This window comes from Crotalus tigris, unplaced genomic scaffold (assembly GCF_016545835.1).
Source record: "Crotalus tigris isolate CLP2741 ecotype Arizona unplaced genomic scaffold, ASM1654583v1 scf7180000019234.360953, whole genome shotgun sequence".
NCBI lineage: Eukaryota > Metazoa > Chordata > Lepidosauria > Squamata > Viperidae > Crotalus > Crotalus tigris.
In genome coordinates this window covers 141,361-155,496 of record NW_024097448.1, presented here as the reverse complement: position 1 = coordinate 155,496, position 14,136 = coordinate 141,361, and positions in this window count along the sequence as shown.

The window sequence follows — 14,136 nt, the reverse complement described above, 5'->3', positions numbered from 1 at the left end:
CCAGCCCCTTCTCCACTACTCCTGATTGGCTTTTGGCCTGAGAGGGAGGGACCGGCCCAGAGTCAGCCAATGAGCTTCTGTGGATGAAGGAGGACTAGAACCCAGGTCTCTCCCCTCCTACTCCAGCCCCTTCTCCACTGATTGGCTCTTGGCCTGGGAGGGAGTGGCCCATAGTCATCCAATGAGCTTCTATGGATGAAGGACTAGAACCCAGGTCTTCCCCCCTCCTAGTCCAGCCCCTTCTCCACTACACCTAATTGGCTCTTGGCCTGAGAGGGTGGGACTAGCCCAGAGCCAGCCAATGAGCTTCTTTGGATGGCCTAGAACCCAGGTCTCCCCCGTCCTATTCCAGCCCCTTCTCCACTCCTCCTGATTGGCTCTTGGGCTGAGAGGGAGGGATTGGCCCAGAATCAGCCAATGAGCTTCTGTGGATGAGGGAGAACTAAAACCCAGATCTTCCCCATCCTGGTCCAGAACCTGATTGGCTCTTGGTCTGAGAGGGAGGGACTAGCCTAAAATCAGCCAATGAGGGGAAGCTTGCAACCAAGTTTCCTATGCTTGATTCAACACCTTCATCACTGCCCCAAGTGACACGCAGAACTGAATTGGGGGGGGGAGAGGGCGGGAACAGCTTCCTATCTTTGATTCAATAGCAAAAAAAAGGGAAGAGAAAGAAGAACGCAGATCAAACCCCCCCAAATCTAGATGTTTTGGTCTATGGACTCTGTATTAATTTGACACGTTTCCCAAAAGGACACCCAAAACCACCTTGGGTTATGGCCGAAGCTGGGTCCCAGAGTCCACCAAGCCATTACAGAAACCACAGGATGTAGAAAGCCAAGATCCAGATGCCCAGCATGAAACCAATGAACAGGTAAGGCGTGCTGCCGAAGATGTGGGAATGAGTGGACACGCAGGGCCACGCCTGCTTCGCATGTCTCGGCCTCGTTGGATGGGGATGGAGTTGGTAGTTGTATCGGAGGTCACAGCAGGACAGCCAGTGGCACTCTGGGATCAGGATGACGTAGGCCGTCCGGTCGTAATGGAAGATCCTCTTGAGCTGGGTGGAGGCCAGTTCACTGATGAACATGGACGGGATGTTGACTTGATGGTTCAGGTCCTCCTTTCCCAACATGGTGACCAGGGCTTGGGAGTTGACATTGTGGATGATGGCAGCCTGGTAGCCAGCTTGCTGGGCATGGAGAACCTTGGCGGTGAAGGAACAATCATTTCTCTGGATGAGAGCCACGTAGGCCACCGAAGAACTGTTGCTTAGAGGCGGTGCTTTGATCGGTTGGCAAGCGTTGGCTGGCTTGGCTTCGACGAGGTAACCCAGAAGACCTTCACTGTGGAGCACTGGGCCAAAGTCAGAATTCAAAGCTTCAAAGTCTTGGCTGATGCTGTTATGGTTGTACACGGCCCGGATCAAGGCTTCATTGTTAGTTAGATGAAGAAGGATCGCCATAATCACACGTACAAACGCTGGGAAAATAGAAGACATTCTAGCTATAATCAAGGACTGGTCTCTTCTAAAGGTCTTCAAAGGCCTTTTGTTGGAGCATCAACTTGGTAGGCCTTAGAACATCCATGAAACTAGAATGTTGGTGGCTAAGTCGAATACCCACGGCTTGAAACCAGATCTAGTCATGGGAACCTGGATGGTGTTGATAGATCTTTCTTGGAAACTTCTGAGCTTTCTCTCAAAGTTGGCAAGCCAACTTTCCCAGGACATTTGTGTCCATTGGCCTTTGTGACCTCATGTCTTCACTCAACCAATCTCCTTTCATCTAAGAAACATCTGTATGGATAATGAGTCTCCACTTAGGCAAGAAAAACCAAATACACATATATAGGATAGGTGATAGTAGCAACTGCAAGAGGGATCTTGGAGTCCTAGTGACAGTCAGTTAAATATCAGCCAGCAGTGTGTGGCAACTGCCAAAAAAGCCAACACAGTTCTAGGCTGCATTAGCAGAGAAATAGAATCAAGATCACATGAAGTATTAGTACTGCTTTATAAGGCCTTGGTAAGGCCACACTTGGAATACTGCATCCAGTTTTGGTTGCCATGATATAAAAAAGATATTGAGATTTTAAAAATACAGAGGAGATTATTAAAGGCCTGGAGATTAAAACATATGAAGAATGGTTGCAGGATTTGGGAATGGCCAGTCTAAAGAAAAGAAGGACCTCGGGTACACGATAGCCATAACCTAGTATTTGTGGGACTGCCCCAAAGAAGAGGGGGTCAACCTATTCTCCAAGGCGCCTGAAGGCAGGACAAGAAGCAACGGATGGAAACTAACCAAGGAAAGAAGCAACCTAGAACTAAGGAGAAACTTCCTGACAGTGAGAACAATTAATCAGTGGAACAACCTGCCTCCAACATGGGAGATTTTTAAGAAGAGATGGACAACAATTTGTCTAGAATGGTATACCATCCCAGAAAATGGCTGTCCAATCTCTTCTTTAAAAAACCCAGTGATGGAGCACCCACACCTTCTGGAGGCAGGTTGTTCCACTGATTAATTGTTAACTGTCGGGAAATTTCACCTTAGTGTTGGGTTGGAATTCTCTTTCATAATCTTCCACCTGTTACTTCTTATCCTGCCCTCAGATGGCTTGGAGAAGAATAGAATAGAATAGAATAGAATAGAATAGAATAGAATAGAATAGAATAGAATAGAATAGAATAGAATGGAATGGAATGGAATGGAATGGAGTGGAGTGGAGTGGAGTGGAGTGGAGTGGAGTGGAATAGAATAGAATAGAATAGAATAGAATAGAATAGAATAGAATAGAATAGAATAGAATAGAATATGGAAGGGACCTGGGGGGTCTTCTAGTCCAGCATGTGACCCTGGGGATGCTTGCAATGGTTGTAAGTGTGAAAAACGATCGTAAGTCATTTTTTTCAATGCTGTTGTATCTCTGTGAACAGTCACCAAATGCACTGTTGTAAGTTGAGGATTACCTGTACTCTATTTATTAAGTATTAATTATTTATTAGAGTACAGGTTGTTCTCGACTTATGATCACAATTGAGCCCAAAATTTCTGTGGTTAAGTGAAAAATTTGTTAAGTGAGTTTTGCCCCATTTTGTGACCTTTCTTGCCACAGGTGTTAAGTGAATCAGTGCAATGGATAGGTTAGTCACCCGGTTATTAAGTGAATCAGGCTTCCTCATTGACTTTCCTTATCAGAAGGTTGCAAAAGGTGACAACATGACCTTGGGATAACATGACAATGGTCATAAGTATGAACCAATGGCCAAGCATCTGAATGTTGATCACATGATCGTAGGGATGCTACCAAGGTTGTAACTGGGAAAAATGGTCCTAAATCACTTGCCGTCGTAACTTTGAATGGTCACTAAATGGGCTGTTGTAAGTCAAGGACTATCTGGACTTAGTTCTGCTTTACCAAGTGTATTTCCTGGGAATGATAAGAACAATTTTTAAGAAGAGACTGGACAGCCATTTGTCCGAAATGGTATAGGGTTTCCTGCCTGAGCTGGGAGTTGGACTAGATGACCTCCAAGATCCCTTCCAACTTTATTATTATTATTATTAATGCTGGGCAATTCTCACATATTTTACACATTGAGTGTAATTAAAATCCTGATTGAATGATTGATTGATCGATTGATGGATTTTTGATAGATTTGTTAAGATATTTAGATTTAACAGCTGGAGCAGTGAAGGGTTATGCAATGAACCAGAACACACGGCTGTAGCTTATTGGTTGAAGAGTTCTGGCTTCTGTGTGAGGCAATTTGCGCTGTGATTGGTTGCTGTGGGTGCGGAGGGGGCATTTCCCTTTTTTCCCGCCATTTTTCTTCTGCGTGCCCTGTATGCTCTGAGATTTACCTCACAACGTTCCTGTTTGCCTCACTACCTTGTTTGCTGTAAATATAGATGTAGAATATATTTATTTATATAAAACTACAAGTTCGTGTCAGCGTGTCTGACTTCATTTGGACACCTGCTGTGCAATTCCCTGACAAGATTTAGAGAATGTGTGATGCTCAAGAGTGCTTCACGTACTTGAAAAAAGCTGGAACAAAGAAAATGCCACACTTGCATTTTTAAAAATCCATAATATGACACTAAAACCAAAATAATTAAAACAGAAACCCAAACAATATGATTACAATCAATTAGCACTTAAATCAATTTTTCCTAAACTTGGCTAATTCCAGATGGGTGGATTTTCTGGCTGAGGAATTCCATATGTCCATATGTCTGAAAGCTGCCCAGCTTCAAATAAACATATATTAAAAGTCTGAAACAGAAAGGTCTTTTTTTAAAATTATAGAATTTAATTAATTAATTAAGTTATACAGTCATAGGGTATTGGGTTGAAATACACCTCCTTGGGGAGTTTTGTGAATTCTGGACAATTATCAAAATGTTGTTTGCACTTCTGCAAAGTAGTATTGGTTGGAAACATGGGCCAGCACCTAGAAATGTCTAAATAAAAAAATAACATTGCGGCCAGTGAAACATGCAAGACCAGTCCTACTATTAGATACAGCAAAATACCATGCTAGTAGTTAAGACTGGCATGAAGGTAGATAGATAAATAAATAGACTGATGTGGAGAGACAGAGACAGACAGAGAAATACTATAGAGATAGATTGATAGAGATGGAGGAATAGATGGACGGATGGATGGATGATAGATAAATAATAGATGGGAGAGAGAAAGAGGGAGAGGTAGATATGGATGGATAGATAGATAGATAGATAGATAGATAGATATAATTGTAGGGATAGATAGATAGATAGATAGATAGATAGATAGATAGATAGATAGATACAAATAGACAGTGGAGGGAGGGAGGGAGAGATAACTACAGATAGATAGAGAGAGATAGATAGATAGATAGATAGATAGATAGATAGATAGATAGATAGATAGATAGATAGGTAGATAGGTAGATAGATAGATAGAGACAGACAGACACAGAGATGGAGAGAGAGGTAACTGTAGTGATGGATGGATGGATGATAGATACTGTACAGATAGATATAGAGATAGATAGATAGATAGATAGATAGATAGATAGATAGATAGATAGGTAGGTAGGTAGGTAGGTAGGTAGGTAGGTAGGTAGAGAGACAGACAGACAGAGACAGACAGGGAGAGAGAGATAACTGTAGTGATGGATGGATGGATGATAGATACTGTACAGATAGATAGATAGATAGATAGATAGATAGATAGATAGATAGATAGATAGATAGATAGATAACTGTAGAGATGGATGGATGGATGATATATACACTGTTGAGATAGATAGATAGACAGACAGACAGACACTGTAGATATAGTGTTTAGAAGTTGAAGTCCACATGTCTTAAAGTTGCCATGGTTGAGAGTTACTGGATAGATAGACAGAAAGACATGGGTAGATGATATAGATGGATAAATAGATACAGAATAACAGAGTTGGAAAGGGACCTTGGAGGTCAAGTAGCTGTCTAGTCTCTTCTTAAAAACCTCCAGTGATGGAGCACCCACAACTTCTGGAGGCAGGCCTTTCCACTGATTAATGGGTGGGTGGGTGGGTGGAAGGAGAGAGAAAGAGAGGAGAGAGAGAAAGAGAGAGAAGGAGGGAGAGAGAGGGGGGGAGAAGGAGAGGAAGAGAGAGAGAGAGAGAGAGAGAGAGAGAGAGAGAGAGAGAGAGAGTGAGAGAGAGAGAGAGAGAGAGAGAGAAATATCTTGTCCTGTAGCTTCATACAACTCCATCTTGTATAGTTCTTCCATCACTCACTTAACAACTTAGCAATAAAAAATTTGGGCTCAGTTGTGGTTGAGGCCTACTTGTAACTTCCAGGGGTTTTTTTTAGCGGGAGGGGCTAGGACATAACCCAGATTCCTTTAATCTTGTTGCTCCTTATGTCTGATTTTATTGGGCACTGGTGTGGAAGGCCTTCTTTCTTCTCATTCCCTACCTGCCAATCCCACCGCTGTTACCATGCAAACTCTTGCTCCCCTTTCTCTTCCTTTGAACCACTGTTATTGTTTGTTGGTATATTTATTTGGTTTTTTTTATCCTGCCTTTGTTACTTTATATATAACTCTGGCTAGAGAATCTACATCCTACTCCTTCCTCTTTTTTCCCACAACAACCCTGTGAGGTGGATTGGACTGAGAGACATGGACTGCCCCAAAGTCATCCAGCCGGCCTTCATGCCTAAGGCGGGACTAGAACTCACCATCTCCTGGGGATTGGCCCAAAGTCACCCAACTGGCTCTCTTGCCTAAGACGGGACTAGAACTCACCATCTCCTGGGGATTGGCCCAAAGTCACCCAACTGGCTCTCATGCCTAAGGCGGGACTAGAACTTCCAGTCTCCTGAGGATTGGCCCAAAGTCACCCAACCGGCTTTCATGCCTAAGGCGGGACTAGAACTCACCATCTCCTGCTGATTGGCCCAAAGTCACCCAGCTGGCTCTCTTGCCTAAGACGGGACTAGAACTCACCATCTCCTGGGGATTGGCCCAAAGTCACCCAACTGGCTCTCATGCCTAAGGCGGGACTAGAACTCACCATCTCCTAGGGATTGGCCCAAAGTCACCCAACCGGCTTTCATGCCTAAGGCGGGACTAGAACTCACCATCTCCTAGGGATTGGCCCAAAGTCACCCAACCGGCTCTCATGCCTAAGGTGGGACTAGAACTCACCATCTCCTGAGGATTGGCCCAAAGTCATCCAGCTGGCTTTTTTTATCTAAGGCGGGACTAGAACTCACCATCTCCTGGGGATTGGCCCAAAGTCACCCAGTGGGCTTTCAGGTCTCTGGGGGAACTAGAACTCACCATCTCCTGGTGATTGGCCCAAAGTCACCCAACCAGCTTTCATACCTAAGGCAGGACTGGAACTCACTGGTTTGTAGGCCAACCTCTAAATAGGCCACACTGGTGTCTGTGTTAGTGCCATCCTTTATTACAGGCCTTATCTTGCAGAGAACCAAGTTAAGCTGGTAAGTTTGTTTCGTGGGTCAACCACGAAATGGGAGAAGTGTCCAGGTTATAGGGTTAGGCGTTTACAGGTGGATGTGTGTTGTTTTTACAGTGACTGTCAATATATCACAGTGTATGTTGTCTTGATTGCTTTGGCTGTTGTTAGTTTGTGCTTGTTAGTTTTGATTGGGGTTAGATTGCAATTCTGTTCAGGCAGCCTCATAAATAATATGACTGTTTGTTTGTCTCTGCTGTTCAAAAAAAGCATTCTGGATGTTTTCAAGCTTCTGGGGGGGGGGAAGATGATGTGTTTGTCTTAAAGAACCCACTCTTAATGCGAAGCTAAGAGTGGAGATACTGTATTTCAGCTCTGATAAAATTTGTCAGCTTTCACGAAGGGCAGGGCAGGGCAGGGCAGGGCAGGGCTGGACTTCTAAATCTTTTTCACAACATGCACAGCCCTGGGCAAACTGAGGAAGGGGGCCGGGGAGAGCCAAGACATGGACCGGGTGATCTTAAAAGAGGCAGAGCTTCAGTAGTAGGATCAGGGCTGCCATGACTTTTTTACCCTCTCTAAGAGAAGGAAGGAAAGAGGGAGAGGAGGGAAGGGAAGGCGAAAGGAGAGAGGGAGGAAGAGAGAAAGAAAGGAAGGAAGGAGAAGGAAGGTAGGAAGGGGAAGGGAAGGGGTAAGGCCGTGGTGGCGAACGTATGGCACGCGTGCCACAGGTGGCACGTGGAGCCCTCTCTGTGGGCATGTGCACTATCGCCCCAGTCCTAGGCCTTCAGCTGGGTTTTATAAAACTTTTTCGCTTTAGGCCTCTGCCACCGCGTGCAACAACAAAAAAAAGGTTCAATCAATCAATCAATTTCAACTTCTTGCGGGGGGGGGGGAAGATCTCGCAAAGTTGGAATTGATTGATTGAATTTTTTTAGTCCCACCCAGTCTGCCTTTACCACTGCAGCCACGCCCACCCAATAGGCCATACCCACCCAGCACCCGACGATACATAAGTGGGTTTTGGGTTGCAGTTTGGGCAGGAAGGAAGGAAGGAAGGAAGGAAGGAAGGAAGGAAGGAAGGAAGGAAGGAAGGAGAGAAGAAGGGGAAAGGAGGGAGGGACGAAGAAAGGAAGGAAGAAAGGGAAAGGGAGAGAGGAAGAGGAAGGGGAAATGAGGGAGGGAGAGAGGAAAAAAGGAAAAGAGGAAAGGAAGGAAGGAAGGAAGGAAGGAGAGAAGAAGAGGAAGAGCGAGGGAGGAAGAAAGGAAGAAAGGAAAAGGGAGGGAGGAAGGGGAAGGGGAAATGAGGGAGGGAGGAAGAAAGGACGAAAGGAAGAAAGGGGAAGGGAGGGGAGGGAGAAAGGAAAGAAGAATGGAAGGATGAAAGAAGAGAGGAAGAGAGAGAAGAAAGAAGAAATTAGGAGAGGGATGGGGAAGAGAGGGGAGGGGAGGAAGGATGAATGGATGCATGGGAGGAAGGAAGGAAGGAAGGAAGGAAGGAAGGAAGGGAGGGAGGGAGGGAGGGAGAGAGGGAGGGAGGAAGGGAAGAAAAATTCATTTCTAGACTGTGACAATTGCATTAAACCTGACACAATGCAAAATAATAGCAGGCAGTTCCCTGCAGTGGTAATTATTGTCACTGCCTGTTGCGCGAGAGGAAATGAGGTTCACAGGGCATGAAAGACGGGAGGGGGGGTCTGGATTCCCCCCTCCCTCTGGTACTACACATCACCTCTTTCAAGGGCTTCCACTCAGAGCCCCTTCCTTGGGAAAGATGCCCCACTGACAGCCTTCTTAGGCACTTCTTTATTTACTCCCTCAACACACTTCTCACACTCCACAATTCAAAAGCAACTCTCCTTGGCTTATATAGCATAAACATTGGCATTAAAACATCCATGGTACCATCCAAAACGTGGCCGTCATAAATAAAAGGCTATAAAAATAAGCAAAACTGCAAGAATAATGCAAAAAAAAAAAAGGGAAAGCCACAAAGAAAGAAAAGTGAAGAAAGAAAGTGTCAATGCTGCTAACATCGGATGTTCTGTATTGACAACAGAGGGAAATGTAGCCATCTTTTTCCCTTTCGCTTTTAGATTTAGATGATGCTGGGAGGGGGGGATGTGAATGAAAATCTAGCTAGCTAGACATAACAACACTAAACTTAGCGTGAGAATCAAGGTTATTGAGCCCAGAGCTGATAAAGAATTGGCGGCTGGAAAGCTGGAGAGGAAGCCCAAGCTTCAATTGGGGAATATGATTTATGACTGTTAATTGGAGGAGGGAATTGTGCTTTGATACTATGTGCCCAGGGGAGGCAAATTCATTTTTGGCTTCAATTATGCAGTGCCAATGTTATGCTACTTGAATAAAAGATTCTTTAAGGTAAACAATGCCTCAAAGTTCTTTTGAAGAGTTTCATCTGTCGGAACCATGACAGAAAAAAAGAAAGAAAGAAAGAAAGAAAGAGGGGGAGAGAGAGAGAGAGGGAGAAAGAAAGAAAGAAAAAAGAAAGAAAGAAAGAAAGAAAGAAAGAAAGAAAGAAAGAAAGAAAGAAAAAGAACATAGGAGGATTCTCCATCTCTTTTCCAGTTTCTTTCGTCTCTGGCATTCAAATTGAACAAAGGGATAGGAAAGAATAAAAATAAAGGAGAGAGAGAAAGATTGAAAGAGAGAGAGGAGGGAGGAAGAAGTGGGAGAAAGGAAGGAAGATATTTATGTGTGTATACCGGAGGTGGTGAGCCTTGGAGAGCTGTATGCAATGAAATTTCATGTTAATGTATGCTGATTACGGTACATTCAAAGTGACAATAAAGTTATTATTCTATTCTATTTGATGGGGAAGGAAGGAAGGAAGGAAGGAAGGAAGGAAAGAGGAAAGGAAGGAAGTTATTCTATTCTATTCTATTTGATGGGGAAGGAAGGAAGGAAAGAGGGAAGGAAGGAAGGAAGGAAGGAAGGAAGGAAGGAAGGAAGGAAGGAGGAAAGGAAGGAAGGAAGTTATTCTATTCTATTCTATTTGATGGGGAAGGAAGGAAAGAGGGAAGGAAGGAAGGAAGGAAGGAAGGAAGGAAGGAAGAAAGGAAGTTATTATTCTATTCTATTCTATTTGATGGGGAAGGAAGGAAGGAAGGTTTTTGATGGGGAAGGGAGGGTGGGAAGGAGGGAGGGAGAGATGGAGAAAGGGAGGAAGATAGTTAAGGGGAAGGAAGGAAAGAAGGAAGGAAGGTATTTGATGGGGGAGGGAGGGAGGAAGGAAGGGGGAAAGGAAAGATGGAAGAAAGGAAGGAAGATAGTTGATGGGGAAGGAAGGAAGAAAGGAAGGAAGATAGTTGATGAGGAAGAGAGGGAGAAAGAAATGAAGGAGGGATGGAGGGTGGAAGCCTTGCTGCCTTGGGGCTGGAAGTCTAGAAACTGCACAGTTATCCTTCCTATTCCTTTGTTCTCTCAGGCACAACATCTCCGCAAAAGAGCAGGCAGCCCCCAGTAGGAAGTCACACTTGCAAAGCCCAGAGAAGCAGAAAACAAATCCCTATCAGTGGGTCACTCTGACTCCCAGTGATTTAACTCAAACCAAAGAAATGACGACCTCTTGGAAAAGCTGCCTTTGCACCATCCGATGATGCCTCGGATGGATGGATCAGGGGGCGGGCCCTCTGCAGGCGGGGTCCAAAAAGTCAAAAAATGCTCACCTTGCCGATGAAGCTCCACCTACTTTGATCCTGGGTTGCAGAGGGAACACCCATAAAAAAGAGGGGGAAGCTTTGATCGCTGCCATGTTGACTTTTTTTTTTTTTTTTGACTTGCCAGGTTGACAGGTGTAAACTGTTTGGCTAGACCAGTGGTTCTCAACCTTTTTAATGCGGCGACCCCCAATCGAGGACTACTCAACTGGTCGCAAGTCGAGGACTACTCAACTGGTGCAGCACCGTTTGCAGAATGGGACTTTTGGTGGGCACAGCAGGGCAGAGACAGCCTGGACAATTCCTATTGGCTTTTGAAAGCCAATAGAATTAGGCTCTATTCAAGGGAGTCTATTCTATTGGCTTTCAAAAGCCAATAGAATAAAAGGGAGTAGCACAGCTAAGGAAAAGGGGGAAAAAATGGCGGACTGCGTTGTTGGCGACCCCCGTGAAATGGTCGTTCGACTCCAAATGGGGTCCTGACCCACAGGTTGAGATGAGAACCACTGGACTAGATGGAGAAACAGCTGTGTCAAGGAACCAAAGAGTCATAAAGATGAGGAGGAGCCTGGAGGCTGAAACATATGAAGAACGAATGAGATAAATAATGAAGAGAAGGACGAGGGGGGACATGATAGCAGTGTTCCAATATCTCAGGGGCTGCCCCAAAGAAGAGGGAGTCAAGCACTTCTCCAAAGCCCCTGAAGGCAGGACAAGAAGAAGCAATGGATGGAAACTAATCAAGGAGAGAACCAACCTGGAACTAAGGAGAAACTTCCTGACAGTGAAGACAATTAATCAGTGGAACAACCTGCCTCCAGTAGTCGTGGGTGCTCCAACCCTGGAGGTTTTTAAGGATTGGACAATCATTTATCTGAAATCGTATATGGCTTTCTGCCTGAGCAGGGGGTTGGACTAGAAGACCTCCAAGGTCCCTTCCAAGTCTGTTATTCTGAGAACACTTAACTAGTGGAACAGCTTGCCTTTAGAAGTTGTGGGTCCTCCAACATTGGAGGCTTTAAAGAAAAGATTGGACAACCATTTGTCCGAAATGGTATATAGGATTTCCTGCCTGAGCAGGGGGTTGGACTAGATGACCTCCAAGGTGCCTTCCAACTCTGTCATTCTGTTCTTCTGCAATGGAAGCCTTAAACTTTCCGTGGCTTGGTCCCCTCCAGATGTGTGTTACTTCCTGACAACGAAGAGCCGAGGTGGCGCAGCAGTTAGAGTGCAGTACTGCAGGCCACTTTAGCTGACTGTGTTCAGCAGGTCAGCGGTTCAAATCTCACCGGCTCAAGGTTGACTCAGCCTTCCATCCTTCCGGGGTAGGTAAAATGAGGACCCAGATTGTTGGGGGCAATGTAAATATATATATACATTGCTTACTAGTGTAGACCGCTTAGAGAGTGCTTGCACTTAAAGTGGTATATAAGTCTCATAAATAAATAAATAAACGAGAACAATCAGTCGGTGGAACAGCTTGCCTCCAGAAGTTGTGGCTGCTCCAACTTTGGAGCTTTTTTTTTTTTTTTTTAGAAGAGAATGGACATTCATTTCTCTGAAATGGTAACTCTAGCAGGGGGTTGGACTAGAAGACCTCCAAGGTCCCTTCCCACTCTTTCTTTTTTCTTCCTGCATTCTGTATTCAGCAGTTAGCTCTGTTCCTCAATGGCATTTCAGGTCTTTTGGGGGTGCAATCTGCTTCTCTTTCCACTCGGTTTCCTCCTCCGCAACGGCGCAGTGTCCAAATCCAGCAGCCAAGAGCGCCAGCCTCCCTCTCCCCGCTTCTTCCCACCTCCCCCCAGGGGGGATTCTGGGCGCAGAGGCAACATGGCTGCTAATCCAGAGCTGCCACGTGCAGAGAGCGGATAAAGAGCTGGCACCGGAGGGCTACTTGGCAGAGGTGCCTAGCAGAGCCGGCCTTGGGCAGAGGCACCAAAAAAAAATGGGGAGGAGAGAAATTTGAAGGACTGCTTTCCAGCTTGCCCCCAAATTGGAAAGCCAATAGAAACATCTGCACGAGGAAGACTCGGGAGTCTGAAAGAAATGCACTTTTTCCCCTACTGTAGGATGGAGGGATTCAGTTCCACAGTTCTTTTCCTTCCTTTCCTCTGTTTCTTCTTCATTTTTTCCCTCTCCTTCTCCTCCTCCTTTTTTCTTCTTCCTCTTTTCTCGTTGTCTTTTTCCTCCCCCTCCTCCTTTCCCTCTTCTTCTAGTTCTCTTTTTCCCCTTTTTCATCTTTTTCCTTTTTCTCATCTTAACAGAATTGGAAGGGACCTTGGAGGTCATCTAGTCCAACCCCCTGCTCAGGCAGGAAAACCTACACCATTTCAGACAAATGGCTGTCCAGTCTCCCTTGAAAACCTCCAGTGATGGAGCGTCCGCAACTTCTGGAGCCAAGCCGTTCCACTGGTTAATTGTCCTCACTGTCGGGGAAATTAGTCCTTAGTTCTAGGTTGGGTCTCTTCTTGATTAGTTTCCATCAATTGATTCTGTCCATTCCATCCAACTGGGACCGGAACGTCTGTCATTAAGTGACATGGCTGTTAAGTGAGTAGCTTTTTGTCTTTATGACCCTTTTTGCGGCAGTTGTTAAGTGAAGCACATGGTCGTTATGTACAGCCAGCTTCCCCCATTGACTTTGCTTGTCAGAAGCTGTGAATTATAGAATAGAATAGAATAGAATGGAATGGAATGGAATGGAATGGAGTAGAGTAGAGTAGAGTAGAGTAGAGTAGAATAGAATAGAATAGAATAGAATGGAATAGAATAGAATAGAATAGAATAGAATATAGAATAAAATAGAAAATAGAATAGAATATAGAATAAAATAGAAAACAGAACAGAATAGAATAGAATAGAATAAGAATAGGACAGGACAGGACAAAACAGGACAGGACAGAACAAAATAAGGATAGGATAGGATAGGATAGGATAGGATAGGATAGGATAGGATAAGATAGGATAGGGAATACAGAATAGAATAGAATAGAATAGAATAGAATAGAATAGGGATAGAATAAGAATAGGACAGGACAAAACAGGACAGGACAGAACAAAATAAGAATAGGATAGGATAGGATAGGATAGGGAATACAGAATAGAATAGAATAGAATAGAATAGAATAGAATAGAATAGAATAGAATAGAATAGAATAGAATAGAATAGGATAGGATAGGATAGGATAGAATTGGGATAGAATTGGGATAGAATAAGAATAGGAAAGGACAAAACAGGACAGGACAGAACAAAATAAGGATAGGATAGGATAGGATAGGATAGGGAATACAGAATAGAATAGAATAGAATAGAATAGAATAGGGATAGAATAAGAATAGGACAGGACAAAACAGGACAGGACAGAACAAAATAAGGATAGGATAGGATAGGGAATACAGAATAGAATAGGAATAGGAATAGAATAGAATAGAATAGAATAGAATAGAATAGAATAGAATAGAATAGAATAGAATAGAATAGAATTG